A 16,935-nucleotide genomic window follows, 5' to 3' on the forward strand; every position below is an offset into this window, starting at 1 on the left:
TACACATATACTGTATAGGCTGTTATGGCATGAAACATTGTGAGAGCTGTTAAGACAGTTACCAATAATGATAACATGATGCTTCCATATTATTGCACTGTGTCATGTGTACCAGTTATTGTTATTTAATTATATTTCATATACATATAAATATAATTGTGTTATATGTCCCTGCAATTTGATTATAGTTGAAGTTGTTCTTTATGGGTAATGCTTTTTATAGGGATATGTTTTCCTTCTGTGAGATGTGTCGTGTAGGCTTATTGTAGGCTCGTTGTTGCTAACACTCTGTGAAGACATACTGCTAAATATATCATCTCATCTCAAACAGGAAAGTTCTATTCCATCATGCCATTTGAATCACAAGAGAGAGACAGAAGTCCTGGTTAAAGATACAGAGGCATTACACGCTCTCATGTGACCCTAGTCATCCACCCACCATGAGACACAGAGATGGGCTGCTGATGCCGGCTTCCTCTTCTCTCCAGCTCTCAGGCCTGCAGGCGTCCGGTTGACCTTCAGACATCACAAAACATTCATAAGCTGAAGGCTAATGCTAATTGATGCTAACATCATTATGTAAAGAGGAGAGCCTTTTTGTGTTGAACTCAACACGGAGCTCTGTGCTTGGACTTGGATGTTTCCCGTTCTAATGGTACATCAGTGTTGAGCAGGGTTGGGAGGATTACTTTAAAAATGTATTCCGATACAATTACTTATTACCTGTTAAAAATTGTATTCAGTAACCTAATCCAAGTATCACAATATTAAAGTAATGTAACTTTACTTTCCGTTACTTTTAGATTTAGAACATCCACAGTATTTTAAAGAATCAAGTGTCCACTTTCTGAACTGTCAAAGAGAAGAAATTCTTAAATTCTATTTCGGTTAGGGGCTTGTGTTTTATCCAAACACGATCATTCCAATTATCATACGTTAGTAGGCAAGCAATACTAACAGGTCAGCTAACCAACTTTAACCTTAGCTAACTGGATGTCTGTGTAGACGTTAGCAGTGTTGGTCTTGCCTGTAAATGCTGTCGGGGGAGAATAGTCCTTGGATAACGACAGTATTTTCATCGCGGGGAGTCATAAGGTGCAGTGCACTGTTATGTCCTTCCCACTTTCAGCTTTGAGGACAAAATAGTGTCGATATTTCCAGCCAGGGAAAGCATTTTTTGGACTCGAGGTCCCCATATGGACGTGTAGTTTTCTCTGTTGTCTTCTCGTGACGTGTTGTAAAGTGCGCATGTGGATGATAGTATAATGTTCTGCATTTTAAAATCTGTATGTAATCATGTTAATAATCAAAATTTTTGCTAAAAGTATCTGTAATCTAATTACGTCTTTTTTTTTTTTTTTTTTACTGTACCGGAATACAGTTACCTTCTTTTGTATCCTAATTAAGGCCCCGTCACACCATGACGTTCTGGTCAACGTTCTCTGAACTTTCTAATCGTTCAATTTCGGGCGTTCTAGGGCGATGTGGACACATCTGGCGTGTTACTAACGAAATAATTGCGTAGGACTGACACATGACTAGCGTGGGACTGACGCATGAGGAGTGTGTAACACCGACCAAGTGACGTGTCACTGGTCCGCGACAAACGCGTGCTGATGTGTCAGTTCAGCGCGACAAACGATAAGTCAACCTTAGAAGAGCGTGTTAAGAGTGTAATTTACGTGTGAATAATGACAGAAAAGCGTTTTGCTGGCGTGTGGGTTTTATGGTCAAACGGGTATAAAACGCTGGAAAATCATAGTGGATTCAGTTGATCTGAACAGTGAACATCATGCCGCCAAGACCACGAAAAGGTGTGAAGGGGGCTTCTACTACTAGCGCTGCTGCAAGTAAGATGATAAATGCTGCTGAAAGTAAGAAGAATACAAAGCCTCTTTCACTAGCAATGTCTTCGGACGAAGATTTACTGTTATTATTTACGAAATAACGGGCTTTATTCCTGGGGTTTTATGTTATTAAAATAAATGATTTAAATTTGACACTGAATTTGTGTTTCTCAATGTTTATTATTAGAAAACATCAACACATTCACACACAAGAGTCTTCATATCATATCCATCTGCCATGGAACAGCACCAGCTATAACAGTGCTCAGCTATGTTCAAGTTCAGTAGGCTACATCTACTTCATGCTGGCTCAAGCAAGCATATACCCTCCACTCCGCTTTTCGCTAGATTATGCAATGACCTTGCATGACATGATAGCATTGAATATGTAGATGTATAGTGCACAGAATAACGTTTGCAATGATGTAAGTTGCGTTTGTTGATCACGTATGGTTAATAACATATTAATTGTAGAAGGGACATGATAAAATCAAGATCTTCCCTTGGTGAAAAAACTTTCGCCGATATCTTCCTACGAGAGATGGGTTAGGTGCTCAAATTTCCCTGGATCAAAGAGGACGTTAGTAGGCATGTCCAAACTAAAAATCACGTCTCAGGATTGCTGCGCACATAAGTTATTTCGGGTGCATCAACTGTACTCAGTCTACCCTACCCAACGACTGACTATGATAGCCAAACGCATGCAAAGTTAATAAAACGTTCCACGAAAGTTCTCCAGCGTTTAAATTAAACGTTGAAGAACGCTGATCTCCATGAGAACTTTTGCGCATGTTCAAAACTTTTTTTTTGCACCAGCGTTCTCCTCCGATCACCGACGATTACCGACAATTACAGCATTCACCAGCTTTCACACAAAGCTCTTCTGGCGCAATTCCAGCGACCATGGACGATTACCAACGTTTCCTCTAACATCATAGAACGTTGACCAGAACGTCATGGTGTGACAGGGCCTTTACGTAACGCCGTTCCATGCAGTGGCGTTTCTACATTAGGGGCACGTGGGGCACTGCCCCACCAGATCCAGATGACGCTGTTGTGCAGAAAGCTCAATCTGTGCTTTGTGGCAAAATATATCTTATTTTATTTAATATGCAAAGTAGCGTGAATGTGTGTGTGAATAAGCTTGACTCACAAGCATTATAGTCCTGTTTAGGAGTAATTTGATTAGTTTGTGTTTCTGTCTGTGTGCTTGCTCTGTGAAATGCTGCTCTCCGCTGTCCCTCTCTGCTCTGTGGGGCAGCGGCACAAGTTTAAGACTGTTGCCATGGAAACACCAATGAGCGTGAACCACACAGGCCAAAGTTAACATTGGGAGATGGGGCACATTCAGATGTGCCCCACGAAATCTGCCTAGCAACTCGACTCGAATATTGCTGTACCCCGTGACCAAGAAAAAATAAAAACATGCAGTCAGATCATATCAGACTGACCAATGTCAGTAACGATTGCGTCCTGAAATTGTGACTATTGGGCCGGGTCAACATCATGGCACAGCTAGATAGTGCATATCAGCGGAACATTTTAGAGCACAACAAACAGACGGAGGAGAATCGTTATGTACTGGGGAGGCTGATATCGTGCATAAAGCTCTGTGGGAAGTGCGAACTGGGCCTGCGTGGTCACGACGAGTCAGCCGACTCAGTAAACCCAGGCATTTTTAAGTGCATTTTTGAGAAGATGTGCGAGGGCGACACCAGGCTGAAAAGACACTACGATTCGGTGAGTCAAACTTTTTTTTTTTGGAGCCGATGGATGTATCAATACAATCTGCAAGGACCGTCTTTTTACAAAGTTTTGTTCATTTAGCAGCATGTCTTGTTGCTGTTATTTGTTTCAGTTGTGCCTTTTGCTTCATATTGTATGCCACACGTGTGCCACAAGCTTAATAAATTATGCAAGTTATTTGAGCTATGTGTCTGTCTAATCTTTTTACTTTGTTGCAATCATTTTACTTTAATGCTGTATTATAGGCAACATCTTTGTGTCGCGCTGAGCGCTGAAGCATGTGAAATGTATTTGAAATAGGATTTCTGCTCCCTGCTGGCACTCAAAATGCAGCCCATAGCATATCTTACTGGTCTATATAGTCCAACTGCTTATAATAATCAGCTACCTTTATTTTTGTGACGGTGACATGACGTCATACAAAATTGCCCCACCAGAAATTTCAGGCTAAAATCGCCACTGGTTCCATGTATTCCGTTACTCCCCAAGTCTGGTGTTGAGATAATTCATTTGTACAAGAAATATCCTGTTTAGGTCTCAAAGTCACCAAGTTTTTAAATCTGGATCCAGGGGAGATGGTTTGAGAGACCTCACCCCAGAGGTGACTTTGACATCCTCTCTCATGTTGTAAATGTAAAGAACAGTGAAACAGTTATACTGTGTCATTATAGGCAGTCATCACTCATGCATGTCTTGAGATTATTAATTTACATAGGACTGCTTTAGATAAACTTTAGTCAGTTTGTATGTCATTTGATAACTTCAGCAACCTGACTCTAATGCATTATCTATTTCAGGATCCTTGACAACCAGAAATCAATTCTAAGTTCAATTTAGATGAGCATCTATCACAGGGGAGACCACCCTCTTCCGTGCGATCAATTTGGCCATTTCCTGAAAATACCACTCAAGTGGAGGTAACTTGATAGAGGGCCCTAATATGGTAAATGTGCTGACTCTTCAGTTCTCACCGGAGGAGGAGTTCAATCTGGGAAGCCCCCTCTCTCTGGGTGTCCCTGGTCATGCTTTCATGAATCACAGCAGGGTATTTAATAGTTGCACATAGCCCTAATGCAAACACACACAGGGGCACTGAGGCCTGTCTCTGCCTTCTTACTGTTGTTTGTTCATTAAATATTAACCCGACAGTTTGGTGCCAGCAACCCCGAAATAGATTTTAATTTTGTGGAACATTCCCTCGCACTTGGCTCTGCAAACCTTGAGATTGCATATGAAGGGCATCTCTAAAAAAATCTGATAATAAAAAAAAGTTTAAAAAAAGAAAGAAAAAAAAAAACAACAATCTGGACAGCCCTCCCTCTTGGAACTGGCCAAGGTCAGTGGGATTCAAGAGAGTCTGTCCCTTTTTCAAATAAGAGCTCTAATAAGTGCTATAATGTACTGTACTGTACTGTACTGTACTGTACTGTACTGGAACATTTAGTTATAAAGTTAAGAGCAAATATTGGCAGTGACTTCTGACCTAGATAGTCTAGATATCTACAGTAGATAGCTAAAATAACAAAAAAAACTATTATATGAGTATCTGACCAGAAAGACATTCTGTGACAATACAGAACACACTAGCATCATGTATAACTCACATTGTGGATTATGTGGCCTAGAAGTCTGAACTCTGAGTCCCAGCATGCCACGCTGCTAGACTTTAGACAGCTCTGGTCCGTTTGTTTTTCCGTTTTAGGATTGAGGCATGTCAGTATTTCAGTAGGGTAAGAGTAGCCTACACAGCAGCCTATGAGAAGTTGTTTAATTTAACTCCTAAACCACTAATATTGACTGGTGGCAAGCCTGGCTCTGTGCTGGGGACTTCTCTGGAGCCGTTGGTAAATTGGTTGTTGAAAGAAGGATGTTGCTCAATCTGCTCAACATAATGATCAACACTACCAGTCAGACAGCAGTGTGTTTACAGTCAGAAGCTCCTTCAACTCCGCAGTAATAAGGACCACTCCGGGAAATCATTCCTGCCCACTGCGATCGCAATAGATGACAGTGGGGTATGATGAGCCAGTGGGGAAGTTGACCCATTTTTTAGTTTGCGGCCCCATTTTCATCTTGCTGTGGAAGAAAGAACCATGTGAATGAAGTGGTTAGCATAAATCCCTCCCCCACAGCCTGTCAAAGTATTTTTCCCATACATATGTGACATGTTAGTGTTTATGTCATTGGCTACAAAGTATGTGACATGTTGATGTTTATATTATGTTTATAGGCTAACAAGTTTGCAATTATGCCAAACATACAGCTGAGAGTCTACACTGAAAGTAAAAAAGTAATCTGTGAATGTTCCTCAAAAGAATACAAGTTTAATTTAATTTCAGACTTCTATGTCTATGTCTTAACCCTAGAGACTTGGCAAACTCTCCTTGGGTCGCACAACTGTCAGCAGTCCACAAGACAACTTTTTTGGGAGCCCATATTTTGTTGTCTTTTTGAGTTAGGCACACTGCTAAGGTTTCAGTTGATGGCGCACATCCTGAATTTGTGTCGTATGCATTAGTTTTATTTCCGTCTCATATTCCCTTGGCTTATGGTCACCTTAAGTAAAAAAACAACTCATCTGACCCCACTCTCGCCCATATAAGGACTTCCCTCTGTGCTGGGAGAGGAGGCTTATCCTCTGCATGGCAAGGCACAATTTTTTTTATCTAGTAATATAGTATTTTTTACATAAATAAATATAAGGTTGTGTTTTTTTTTTTAACCTACCCCAGTGTAAGTTATGTGTGTTTTGGGATTTATGTGAATTGCTGCAATTTCCCTATCTATCTATCTATCTATCTATCTATCTATCTATCTATCAATGTATCTATTTATCTATCTATCTATCTGATACAACCATTTACTTTTAAGTAGCTACTTCAGCAAGGTTATGGTTTCAGTCTGCAAGAAAGTCTTTGGCTACTGTTGGTGCTTGAGCTGGTGCGGACACTGGCAGTAATCGAGGGTATAGCTCTGCTTATCGGTAGCCTTATTGCAGTAACCGAGGGTATAACTCTGCTCATCGGTAGCCTTATTAATGGCTGTAGAAATTGAAGCCTGTAACACTACTTCTATTTCTAGACCATGACTGTGAAGTGTTACAATTCCACTGTCAAAACTGTAGTTGAGCAATCTATATTTTGCTCGAGAAGTAGGGCTTTATATGAAATGATGGTCTCTTATCATCAATTCAAATCATTCAAATGTGTCTTACTCATACTGCGAGTCACTTTGGAGAAAAGTGTTGTTTATATTAGCATATCTCGGCTACACATTAAGCACCAATAACCTAGCAACTGTATAGTGTATGCGGAGCTCACCTTTAATAAAGGGGATTTCTACAGCTGATTTCTACATAATGCATAATCGTTGAGCTGTCTGAATAGGCTGTACCCACTGTTCAATGGCCAGCGGGTGCCAGCAGAGAAGTGATTTTTCCATTCAAATCACCCCAAGACCTTATTAGTATTTATTTGTCATGGGGCTTGAACTTTTTGTTTTTCAAAGGAGGTTTTCTTGGCAATATGCAATTAGCACAGTTCTGTGGATTTTGCAAAAATACAAAATGCAACAATGTCCCTGAGGAATTGGCTCCCACTAATTACCTTTGGTGCAGGGATTGGAGTGTGTAGCCTAAACTGCAGCGCTTTCAGTATCTGTCTGTAATTTTTTTTGCACGTCTGAACAAGAGAAGCATGACCTGTTTTTCTTCACGCCTTGTGTGCATGCGTGCTACATTTAACAGGTTTTTGTCTTTTTTTTAGAGCAGAATGAAAAACGTTTTACCTTGAAAAGAGGTGCAACAGATTTTTCTATATCCAGCCTTTTGAGACACAGCACAGGCTCCACAGGTTGACATGACAAAAGGCAGACACAGTGAGATTACACATCTTATTATCGGCCCATTAAAAGAAACAATTCAGCTTTGTTTACAAACTCGGAGTACAAATTGATCACTCTGTTATCGTTTCACTGATATCGTAGAGGCTCTCTTAGGGGAGAACTACAGAAAACCATTAATCTAAAGCCTTATTACTGTGGACTGTCTGTGTCTGTTCTGAAGTCCAGGTTTTAAAACATGAGAGTTGCTTTAGTATATGCCAGCATACAGAACTCCAAACACTCAAGATCGTAGCACATGATTGTTGCTATGGCAGTGTTGCTGGCACTGGTTTAATAGTGATTTTTTTTCCTCGTAATTGCTGAGTATGAGCCAGTCAGGGAGCACCCATTGAACTGTTCTGAGAGATGCAGTAATCAAGAAGAAATATGCAGTACAAACAGATGATCATATCCTGTGTGTTTGAGCTAATTTGGTTATTTGTTCATCATTTCAATTGTGCTCGTTCTTATTACAGTACTAACAAAATCTAGATAGACGCTTGTTGAAATTAATAACAAAATCATTTTGTTTACAGGTAATTTGTCATGAGTAATGTTTTCAGCAAAGAAACAGTGTGCTGTGTTCACTGTGTGTCAATCATCACCTCATATCAGCCACACAGGCTGTGATTGTTGAAAAGAAAAGAGTCTTTTTAACGTCCATCAGACACAGAGGCAGCACGAGTGGATGTATCTAGGGTTTCACAAAAGGAATGCAGTGTACAGATAACAATTCATGAGGCTTTGTGGGCCCATTGTCTGATTCTGTGGTTTGAATACACAGGTTCAATTGATGTCATTGCACGACAGTGTGCTCTTCATTGATAGCTATACTCCAAGAAGCACTTTGACCTTTTGGTTACCTAGGTGTCTGCACTTACAAAAGTGGCTTTATTTTCTTCTTTGCTTTATTGATTTAGCCCTAAATTGATCTTTTTGTCTGTATCTGTTTCGGAAATGTGGCCCCTGGCCTCCGAGTGGAATAACTGAGATTGCACTCTCACTGTTGACTTCCACCTGCTTTCACCTCCTAAAATAAACAGTTTTTCTCCACTGTTTTGCTCTGTTTGGATTTGTCCTGCAGCAGGAACTCGCTTTCACCCTGCAGTACTGTAGCAATCCGAGGGCTGCTCTTTAGCGCCGTGCCGTTTCTTAAAGCACACACAAGCGTTTAGGGCACTGATACAGAAGGCGGGGAAGGTAGACAGTTTTATACGTGGTTCAACATACTAACAGACAAAAAATAAAACATAACCAACTACACATAGTACACAGACTCAAATGGATAACAAAAATATGCTCTAACATTAACACTGGCTAGAAAACACAGCTACATTCTAAATTGGAACATTAGACAACATATACTTTTACACGCACAGCATTGGGGGGCAAACTGCTACAGACATTAGATTACGAAAGCGCACAACCACCCCTTGCACGTTACAGTAGAGACACGGTTCAGACATTTTAAGCTTGGAGCACCAAAGGCTAAAAATAAGTTTTCTCAAAACTTTGCGGAACACAACCAAACAATCCTGCAAACAGACACCTCTGATAACAGAGGAAGGGTCCTTACATCTCTGTCCCCGATCTCTCACTGTTCTTTGATTCTTTTCCGGTGTTTCGAAACGCATTGTCACATGGTGACACACTTACCACAGTGATCCACAATTCTAAAGATCTTGTCTCATTGCAGAGTGAGGAACCTCTTGATCAAACTAGGTCATCAGAAAGAGTGTATCAGCTATTTCTCTCTCTATATAAGGGCTATACAAAAGATATTTTATTTTCTAGGCACTACTTCAGCTCAAATGAACAGACCAGATGAATGGAGAATATGTTTTACACAATCAGCCAAGAGGACATCCATTGTGCACATGGATACATGGTAACACATAGTACATTGGAATGCAATGCGGAGATGTACCAAGCAGGTCTGTGATAAGGCATGGCTATCATTTCAGTGGGTGTGGGTGTGTGTGTGTGTGTGTTCTGTAGATCTGGAAATCAACACAGCATACATCAGCTAATGCCATATGACATAATGTATGTCCTTTTCAGCACATGCAGGTAAATACCTGCATTCACAGGTCTTGCAATGAGGTTTGATAAGAGGATATCTATGCAGGAAGTACATTAGGTTTTCCCCATGGAAGACTGCAAGACCACTGATTGGTTGGTTCTGTGTCACTGGTGCACTGACACTGTTACACCTCACATATCTTCTGATCCCAACTGCTGTTAAATAAATACCTCTTATCTTGAAGGAGAAGTAGTATTTAACAGAATGCCAGTTGTACACAGTCAACATGTCCCTGACAAAATCCACTATTTCCTTTCATTGTTGTTGAATAACCTAAATCAGGTGTTTTGTGAAAAGAGACTTCACTTATACCGGTAGTCTTTTTTTCAAAATGTAGCTTCATGGACTCATGTCTAGTGTTATTAAATAGAGACTAAAACAGAACTGTGTTTTTGATGCTGCTTACGGACACTATTGTCTCCTAATGAATAGAATGTGGAAGTGTCTATCTTGGCATCTGAAAATAAAATTACACTGTTAAAAAAAATGACTTTTATGAATCAGCATTACATATCTCCTTTGTTTGATTACTGAAGGCCTTCAAGCAGTTTGTAGAAAACATTTGCCCTTTTCATGGTCAGGATGGCCATCTTTAGACGTTTGCTACATAATCCATAGTGCCTGATGATTATAATGAAAATATGTGTGTGGGGCTTTAAAAGGGAGACGGCTCTGAAGCAGTGTCATTTATGTGGTTTGACAGCAGTTTCAATAGTGTGCCTATGATCTATCCATCATAATTATCACTGTCATTATCAGACACAGCAGAAGCATCTCTCTCTCTCTCTCTCTCTCTCTCTCTCTCTCTCTCTCTCTCTCTCTCTCTCTCTCCATACATACTGTATACATATCTGTGTGTGAGTGGTTGTGTAAGTTAATAAATACATTTGATGTACTTACATTGTTACAGTGTATTTGTCTAAATGAGTGAATTCAGTGATCAGTGATTCAGTGCGTGTGTTTTTTGTGTGTGATATTTGTCCCAAGGCTGTTGTATCCAAGTGAGTTCCTCACCAACCCCCCTCAGAAGCACGCTTGGATGCTGAGTGGCTACTGGAGCTGCTCATGCTTGCATATGCTAATTAAACACATTTGCAATTATCACAATGAAGCACACACACCCAGACACACGCACACACTCAAACACACACAGTGGGATGTTGCATTAACTACTGAGCAAAGATACACTCTGCACTGCATTTACAGAGAGAAAAGGGCTTGTTTGAAGTTGCTGCCTGATTGGCCGTTGCTATAACAATGGAGGCGGGGATACAAGGGGTTGGGGGTGGAGACAGACCTCTGAGTATAAAACCCTTCAGACACGCTTTCCTTGCATATGGATTTTTTTTTGCTCTCAGTTTGTTTTTAGTTGTTCCTCTTTTTTCTTTCTCTCTCTTTTCCTTCTCTATCTCTCTCTCCCTTTCTCTCTATCTCCCTCTCTCACACTTCTTATCTAACCGGTTTGTGTGTGAGAAGACGTGAGCTCGGGGAGCCAGGGAGACGGCTGTAAGAGAGGACACCCGAGAACTGCTGCTCTGGTGCACGCAGGGGGCAGATACCTCAGGAGTGGATTACCCGTCTGTGAGGGTGTCAACAGAGAGACGGAGTCCCCCCCTTCCCCATCCCAGACACCCCTAGCCCCCCACCCCCACCCACCCTGTGCACGCCTCCAGTGGACACGCGACACAGACACGGCTCCAGCTACGCCACTGGGCACCTCACCATCCAGCGCTGTGAGTACAAGCTTCCTTTCTCTCTGTCTCCCTCTCTCTCTCTCTCTCTCTCTCTCTCTCTCTCTCTCACACACACACACACACACACACACACACACACACACACACAGTTCTTCTCTATCTGTCTCTGTCACAGCTCTCTCTTCTAATATTTTTCTCTCAGCCTCTTTCTGTGTTCTGTCTCCCTAGTTTACCCCCTCTCTCTCTCTCTCTAACCCTGTCTCTCTTTCTGTCACTGTCTCTGGCCCTTGCTCTGTCATTCTCTCACGGGCATGTTTTGAGTGTGGTGGGTCATGTGGTCTCTGCGCGCATCTACTGAAGTGCAGTGACATACATTTAGCACAAAACAAAAACCACAACAACCACAATGCCTTGTGCTGTGCACTCAGTGCCCCTGGTTTCAAGCCCAACTTTGTTTGACAATCATGGCTGAGCAGTGCTTTGTTGCAAAGTTCAAGTAAAGAAAAGAGAATTGTTTTAGAGCATTCACTCTCTCTCTCTCTCTCTCTCTCTCTCTCTCTCGCTCTTTCTCCCCCTTTTTCTTTCTCCCTCTCTCTGTACCAGTGTGCTAGTGACTGACTGTGCATTTAGTTTTTTCTTTCTTTAGCATTTAGTTTGTTTGTGTATGTAGGGTTTACGGTTTGACAGTCCTGTATAGCTGGGCTGGATGCCTTGCATGCTTCTGTGCTCCTACCTCATGCAAGGTTAGGGGTTACATGATGTGATAGGATGTGACGCATAACACACCAAGCTAGCCCCCTCGGTGCACTGTGGTAACCAGCTCGGCAGTTGATGCTTTGGGTTCAGCTTGGTGAGTGGCTCTTGGTGAAAACCACTTTACTTACATAACCGGTTGCTGAGAAGGTTCACTGTGATCTTGACTTAAGCACATTATACTTGGGCAAGACCAACCGTTCTTGAGAGGCAGCAACACATTTGTTTGAAAACACGGACATAAATACACGCGCTCACTAATCTTCACGCCAAATCTCGTTTCAAATTGGCCTAAAGCAAAACAATGTAACCGTTGTTGCCTTCTTTGGTTCACAACTGCTCCCAATGTGACAGCAGAGGAAGTATGTTCCAGAGCCAAGCTTCTCACTTCTCCCCCCACAACATGGCTCGTCTGGAAAAGCTGGACTGCTTAAAAAAGCACAGCTATTTTGATATACAGAGAGGGTGTTCATTTATATGAATGGTTTTTTTTTCAGTTTTAACCACACCACTGAATGAGTGGAAGACTCTTTTTCATTTCAAGTGCTTCCCCTCTTTCTCTCCGTGTGTTTGTGTCAGTGGGCCCTAATTTCATTGACGGGCAAATGGCAAGGACCAGAGCATCGAACAATGTCCGCCGTGCATGAGCTAAAGCTAATTTAATAACTTATCAAAACCATTTAGCTAATTTAATACCATGAGCAAGATCCTAAGCACAAACATGTGTGGGTAAGCTCAATGCTCCTACACGCCACACGATAGCTTCAGTTCGTCAGCGATGGACTTTGCTCGTAGCTCAATGCTTTGCTCGTTGCCTGTCAATGAAATTAGGACCCTGAGTGTGCATGTGAAATGTCCATTTGAGCAGTACTCAGCGCCTCACTGCAAGGCAATGCTGAGCTGTGGGTCAGTAGTTGGGTGTTTTTTTACACTCGCTAACACTCAAACACAATTCAATTCAATTCAATTCAATTTTATTTATACAGCGCCAAAACAATACAATTGTCTCAACAGTTAACTCATTTCCAACACTTTCCTCACAAAAAGCATTCTCATTCAGGACAGGATAGTTGTCCATCTTATTAGTCCTGTCATGTTTATGTATCCACTGGATGCGAAGTGCCACTAATAAGCTCTGAGGGTAATAATAGCTTGTTTTAGAATTCAGTACGGGTAATTTCTCCTCACCGGGGAAATTTGAAAAGTTGAAAACCAGCTGCTCAGTCAAATAACACTAAATTCCTCCGGGGGGAACACACACATTAGCCTGACTTATCCGCCTATCGTCCTTGGATCACAGCGATCGGGGATTAAATTCCACGGCTATCCATCTAACTTCCTAAAATTAGCCTTAAAAAATGATTAATCATTTTGATCAAATGTATCAAAAATGTCCATGTTTTTCTATGGTGTCTCATACCCACACAATGTCTTAACCCATCTGTTGTTTAGATGTGTTTAGACTTTAGCACTTCAAACTTTAACCTAGCATCTCTGGTGATGGTGACTGCACATAATTATTAACTTGGCAATGCAGGAAAGCACTCAACTATGATGCAGCCGTTCTAGTCTAGCATCACAACATTTGACACTTTCCCAGGTTCAAATTGGGTGCCATTTGCCTACAATGGGTGTGTGGTACTTTCAGATAAATGCGCATCCCATTGTGGATTATTCCTTTTATAATCTACTTCATTTGGTGTAGAAGTGTACATTCCTCCAAAATGGTCAAAAACAACCCACCCCCCTCCTTCCTCTAACCTCTCGTGCAAACTTTCTCTCTGTATAATTTCAATCCTTTAATGAGCCATCGCTCAATAGCTCATAGAGGATGTTACAGAAGAGGATGTTACAGAACCACAACCTTCCTGTCTCCATTGAAACATGTTCGTGATTGGTGTCAATAGTGTTCAAAAGAGGTTTCACCTCTATATTTTCTGCTCTAACCTATCCTATTTTGAACATTTGATGTAATGTAATGTAATTAGTTCATTTAAAAGGTGGATTTATGCCCTATGTTCACAACATTTCCCACACATTTGCAGTGCATGTGGCCCTCGGGGGGCCTTCAAAATCAGTTTCACCGAAGAGGACAGGGAGTGAAAGGCATGAGCACTCGGGTCATGACCTTTTGAGCTCTTTCAGAGCCCTCGGACATCATTGCAGCATCACCATACGGTTGACACCACATCAGCCGTGTCCTTCAACCAGCATCAACATGCATCAGCACCACCGATTTATCTGACATCCGTCACCCTGTGTGAACTGGATGCCCATTATGAGCGGTCCTGGATCAGGCTTTTGCAGGTAGTGTTAGGCTGAGCTGGACAAGCTGAGCTGTCCTCGGATCAGTGGTGCCACTCGTTGTTCAGTGTTTTGCGTTGTTCAGCACGCTTGATGTGTGGTGGGGGGGGGTGGAGGGTAAATGAGGCTGCGGTGGTAGGAGAAGGCCGGGAACAGCCCAGTGGCCATGTTCTCCACGCTCGGTGCGCCAGCTGGCCGCTGCATTGTCTCGCTCCAGTGGCATCTGTGTTTTTCAGCTCCAATAACGGCTGGCTTTCTCTTAGCTTATTTATTTATTTACTCACTTACTTACTTATTTGTCCATCCATTCACTCATTCAGGCACCCCTGTAGAGGCAGACCTTGAGTGCGCTGAAGACACTTCATAGAATTCGATGTATTGCTTTTAGCCTGTTTTTTATTCCGTGTTCACCTTTCTGAAAGGACCTAGTGGAAAACATAGATACACCAATGTAGGTTTGCCTGGCGATACTGAACCCTCTTCCCTTGATTAGTATGCTGGCAGAAAGTTCAATTCATGATTTTGTAATGCAGTACTAATGCAAATGCACATACACACACACACACACACACACACACACACACACACACACACATACTTTATTTATAAAAACACACACATAGCCTTGGACAGAACAAGGACATGCACATTGACTTTCTGTCTCGATTCTCATTACCCCAACCTGCATATCATACATCAATTTCTGATGACAGAAAAGCCATTTTATGTTTTCCTGGGGCAGTAGAAACTACAAACCCAGCACCCAAGGTCTGTTATCATTATAAATATGATAAGATCCCAATCCCTTTCGTGGGGAATGCTTTCTCATAGGCAGTTCTGTGGTATTTTGTATGTGGACTTATGGGGAGGCATGGGTTTAGAAAAATATATAGAAATACATTTCTGATTTCAGCTTGGGATACTAGACTCACTCAACACCACAATCACTCTTTTGGTCCATCCATCACAAAATATCTGTTTGAAGTAGCTCTGATGGAGGTTATGACAACAGTCCTCAGCCAGCAGTTTTTTGTGTGGATTCATCATAAGATGTTGTTGTCTGTACCTGTGAAGTTCACTGTGGACAGGGGCAGAATACAGAGCCCCCTTGACAGGCGAGATGATTTGGGAGCGAAATTGTTGGAATGCTCGAGGCGACTCCCCCATGCACTTGCACTCAGCGGCGCAGACGGTGAATCCCTAAATGGATCTAAACCTCTCTCTCACCTCTATTCAGCAGCACACTGTCACTGAGCCTCATTCTCTGGCCTTGTATTATATGAGGCTGGAGTAGTAGGGGATGTTTTAAAGCAGGGTGACTCACCCGACACCCCGACACCCCGAGCCCATTGCTTTGGTTCTTTGTCATTAAGTTTCACCTTTTGCAACTGAACTCGATGAGAACCACCAAACCCTATTCTAGCGATAATACCCTCGTCCGTAAGTTAAAAGCATATTTGCCATTTGCCTCCCTACACTTGAAACCCAGTCACCAGAGTGCTGTGGTAGAGCTGTCACTTTAGAAACATATGTGCTCTGTGTCCACATGCCTTTGATGCAGTCCTTGTTGGAATCCTTTTGGACATTTTGCTGATGGATTTCAGAGCTCGTTAAGATTTATTTTACCTGAACCTACTTACTCACGTGATACACTGGATGCTACAGGATATCTCATGAAAAAGTTCTGGGCATTGGCTTCCTGTGTTTGTCATAGGGAGAGCTTCTGTTTACATTAAACATGGAGCAGGATTCTGACACCACAGATTACATCACCTCAACATCAATCCAGCACTGCTAACTGCTAATGCGCCAGGCGCAATCTCCACCTCGTTATCAGAGACAAAAGCAAGTGACTGGAATGGGACAACAACAGCAGACAGTGGCGAGTCTGCGTGACCTCAGCCGCAGGCGTGGGGTTTGTTTTGGAACACAGGCTTTGTGATGGTGGCACGACGAGCGCCGATCTCAGACCACAGAGAGGCTGTTGTTGATGCGTGGCGAGCCGTCACTGCCTCTGCGGGGAGGTGGAGGGGTCAGGGATGAGGCATAAACAAAAAGGTCACTTGCAGTGACCTCCGTAAAATGGAGAGGGCCAACGGACTAATAAATTCTACTACCCCCTCCACCCGTGGACCAAAACACACAGACATGTGACCGACCCCTACAGAGACTCGCTGTGTGCGTGTGTATGTGTTTGTCTGTCTGTGTGTGTGTGTGTGTGTGTGTGTGTGTGTTTGTATCTGTCTGTGTTCTCACTGTACACTGTGCACTACCTTCTTTGTCAACACATAAAAAAAGAGTCCCCAGTGAAAATAGACATAGGCTCTATACGTCATGTGACTAATGTAACCTCATTAAACCCAGTAAGCAGACTCATACCTCTGCTGCTGCAGACTATGATTCAGTCCTTTACTGATCTCCTCTGTTTTGTTAATAAAGAGCTATAGATCTGAGTCATGATAATGTCCCTGTGGGTGTAAATACGATTTACAGGCAATCATTCAGCACCGAAGACCTCCCCCTATACTCCCTCTAGACACATGAAACTGACCTTCTGCACTCTACATTTACTGTTATTAGTCCTCAAACCAACCTGCACATTTGAATATGGTCAATATAGCTCAAC

General features: G+C 42.2%; 1 protein-coding gene across 1 annotated transcript in view; it reads left to right on the top strand.

Annotated features, from left to right (window-relative positions):
- The first annotated feature begins 10,918 nt into the window (after positions 1–10,918).
- cdk18 (cyclin dependent kinase 18) overlaps positions 10,919–16,935 on the top strand; it is a 35,531-nt gene continuing 29,514 nt past the window's right edge. The window contains exon 1 of the mRNA XM_031568206.2: positions 10,919–11,291. The gene's annotated coding sequence lies outside the window, so the exon portion shown is untranslated. The remainder of the gene's footprint in view (positions 11,292–16,935) is intronic.

Source organism: Clupea harengus, chromosome 5 (assembly GCF_900700415.2).
Source record: "Clupea harengus chromosome 5, Ch_v2.0.2, whole genome shotgun sequence".
Taxonomy (NCBI): Eukaryota; Metazoa; Chordata; class Actinopteri; order Clupeiformes; family Clupeidae; genus Clupea; species Clupea harengus.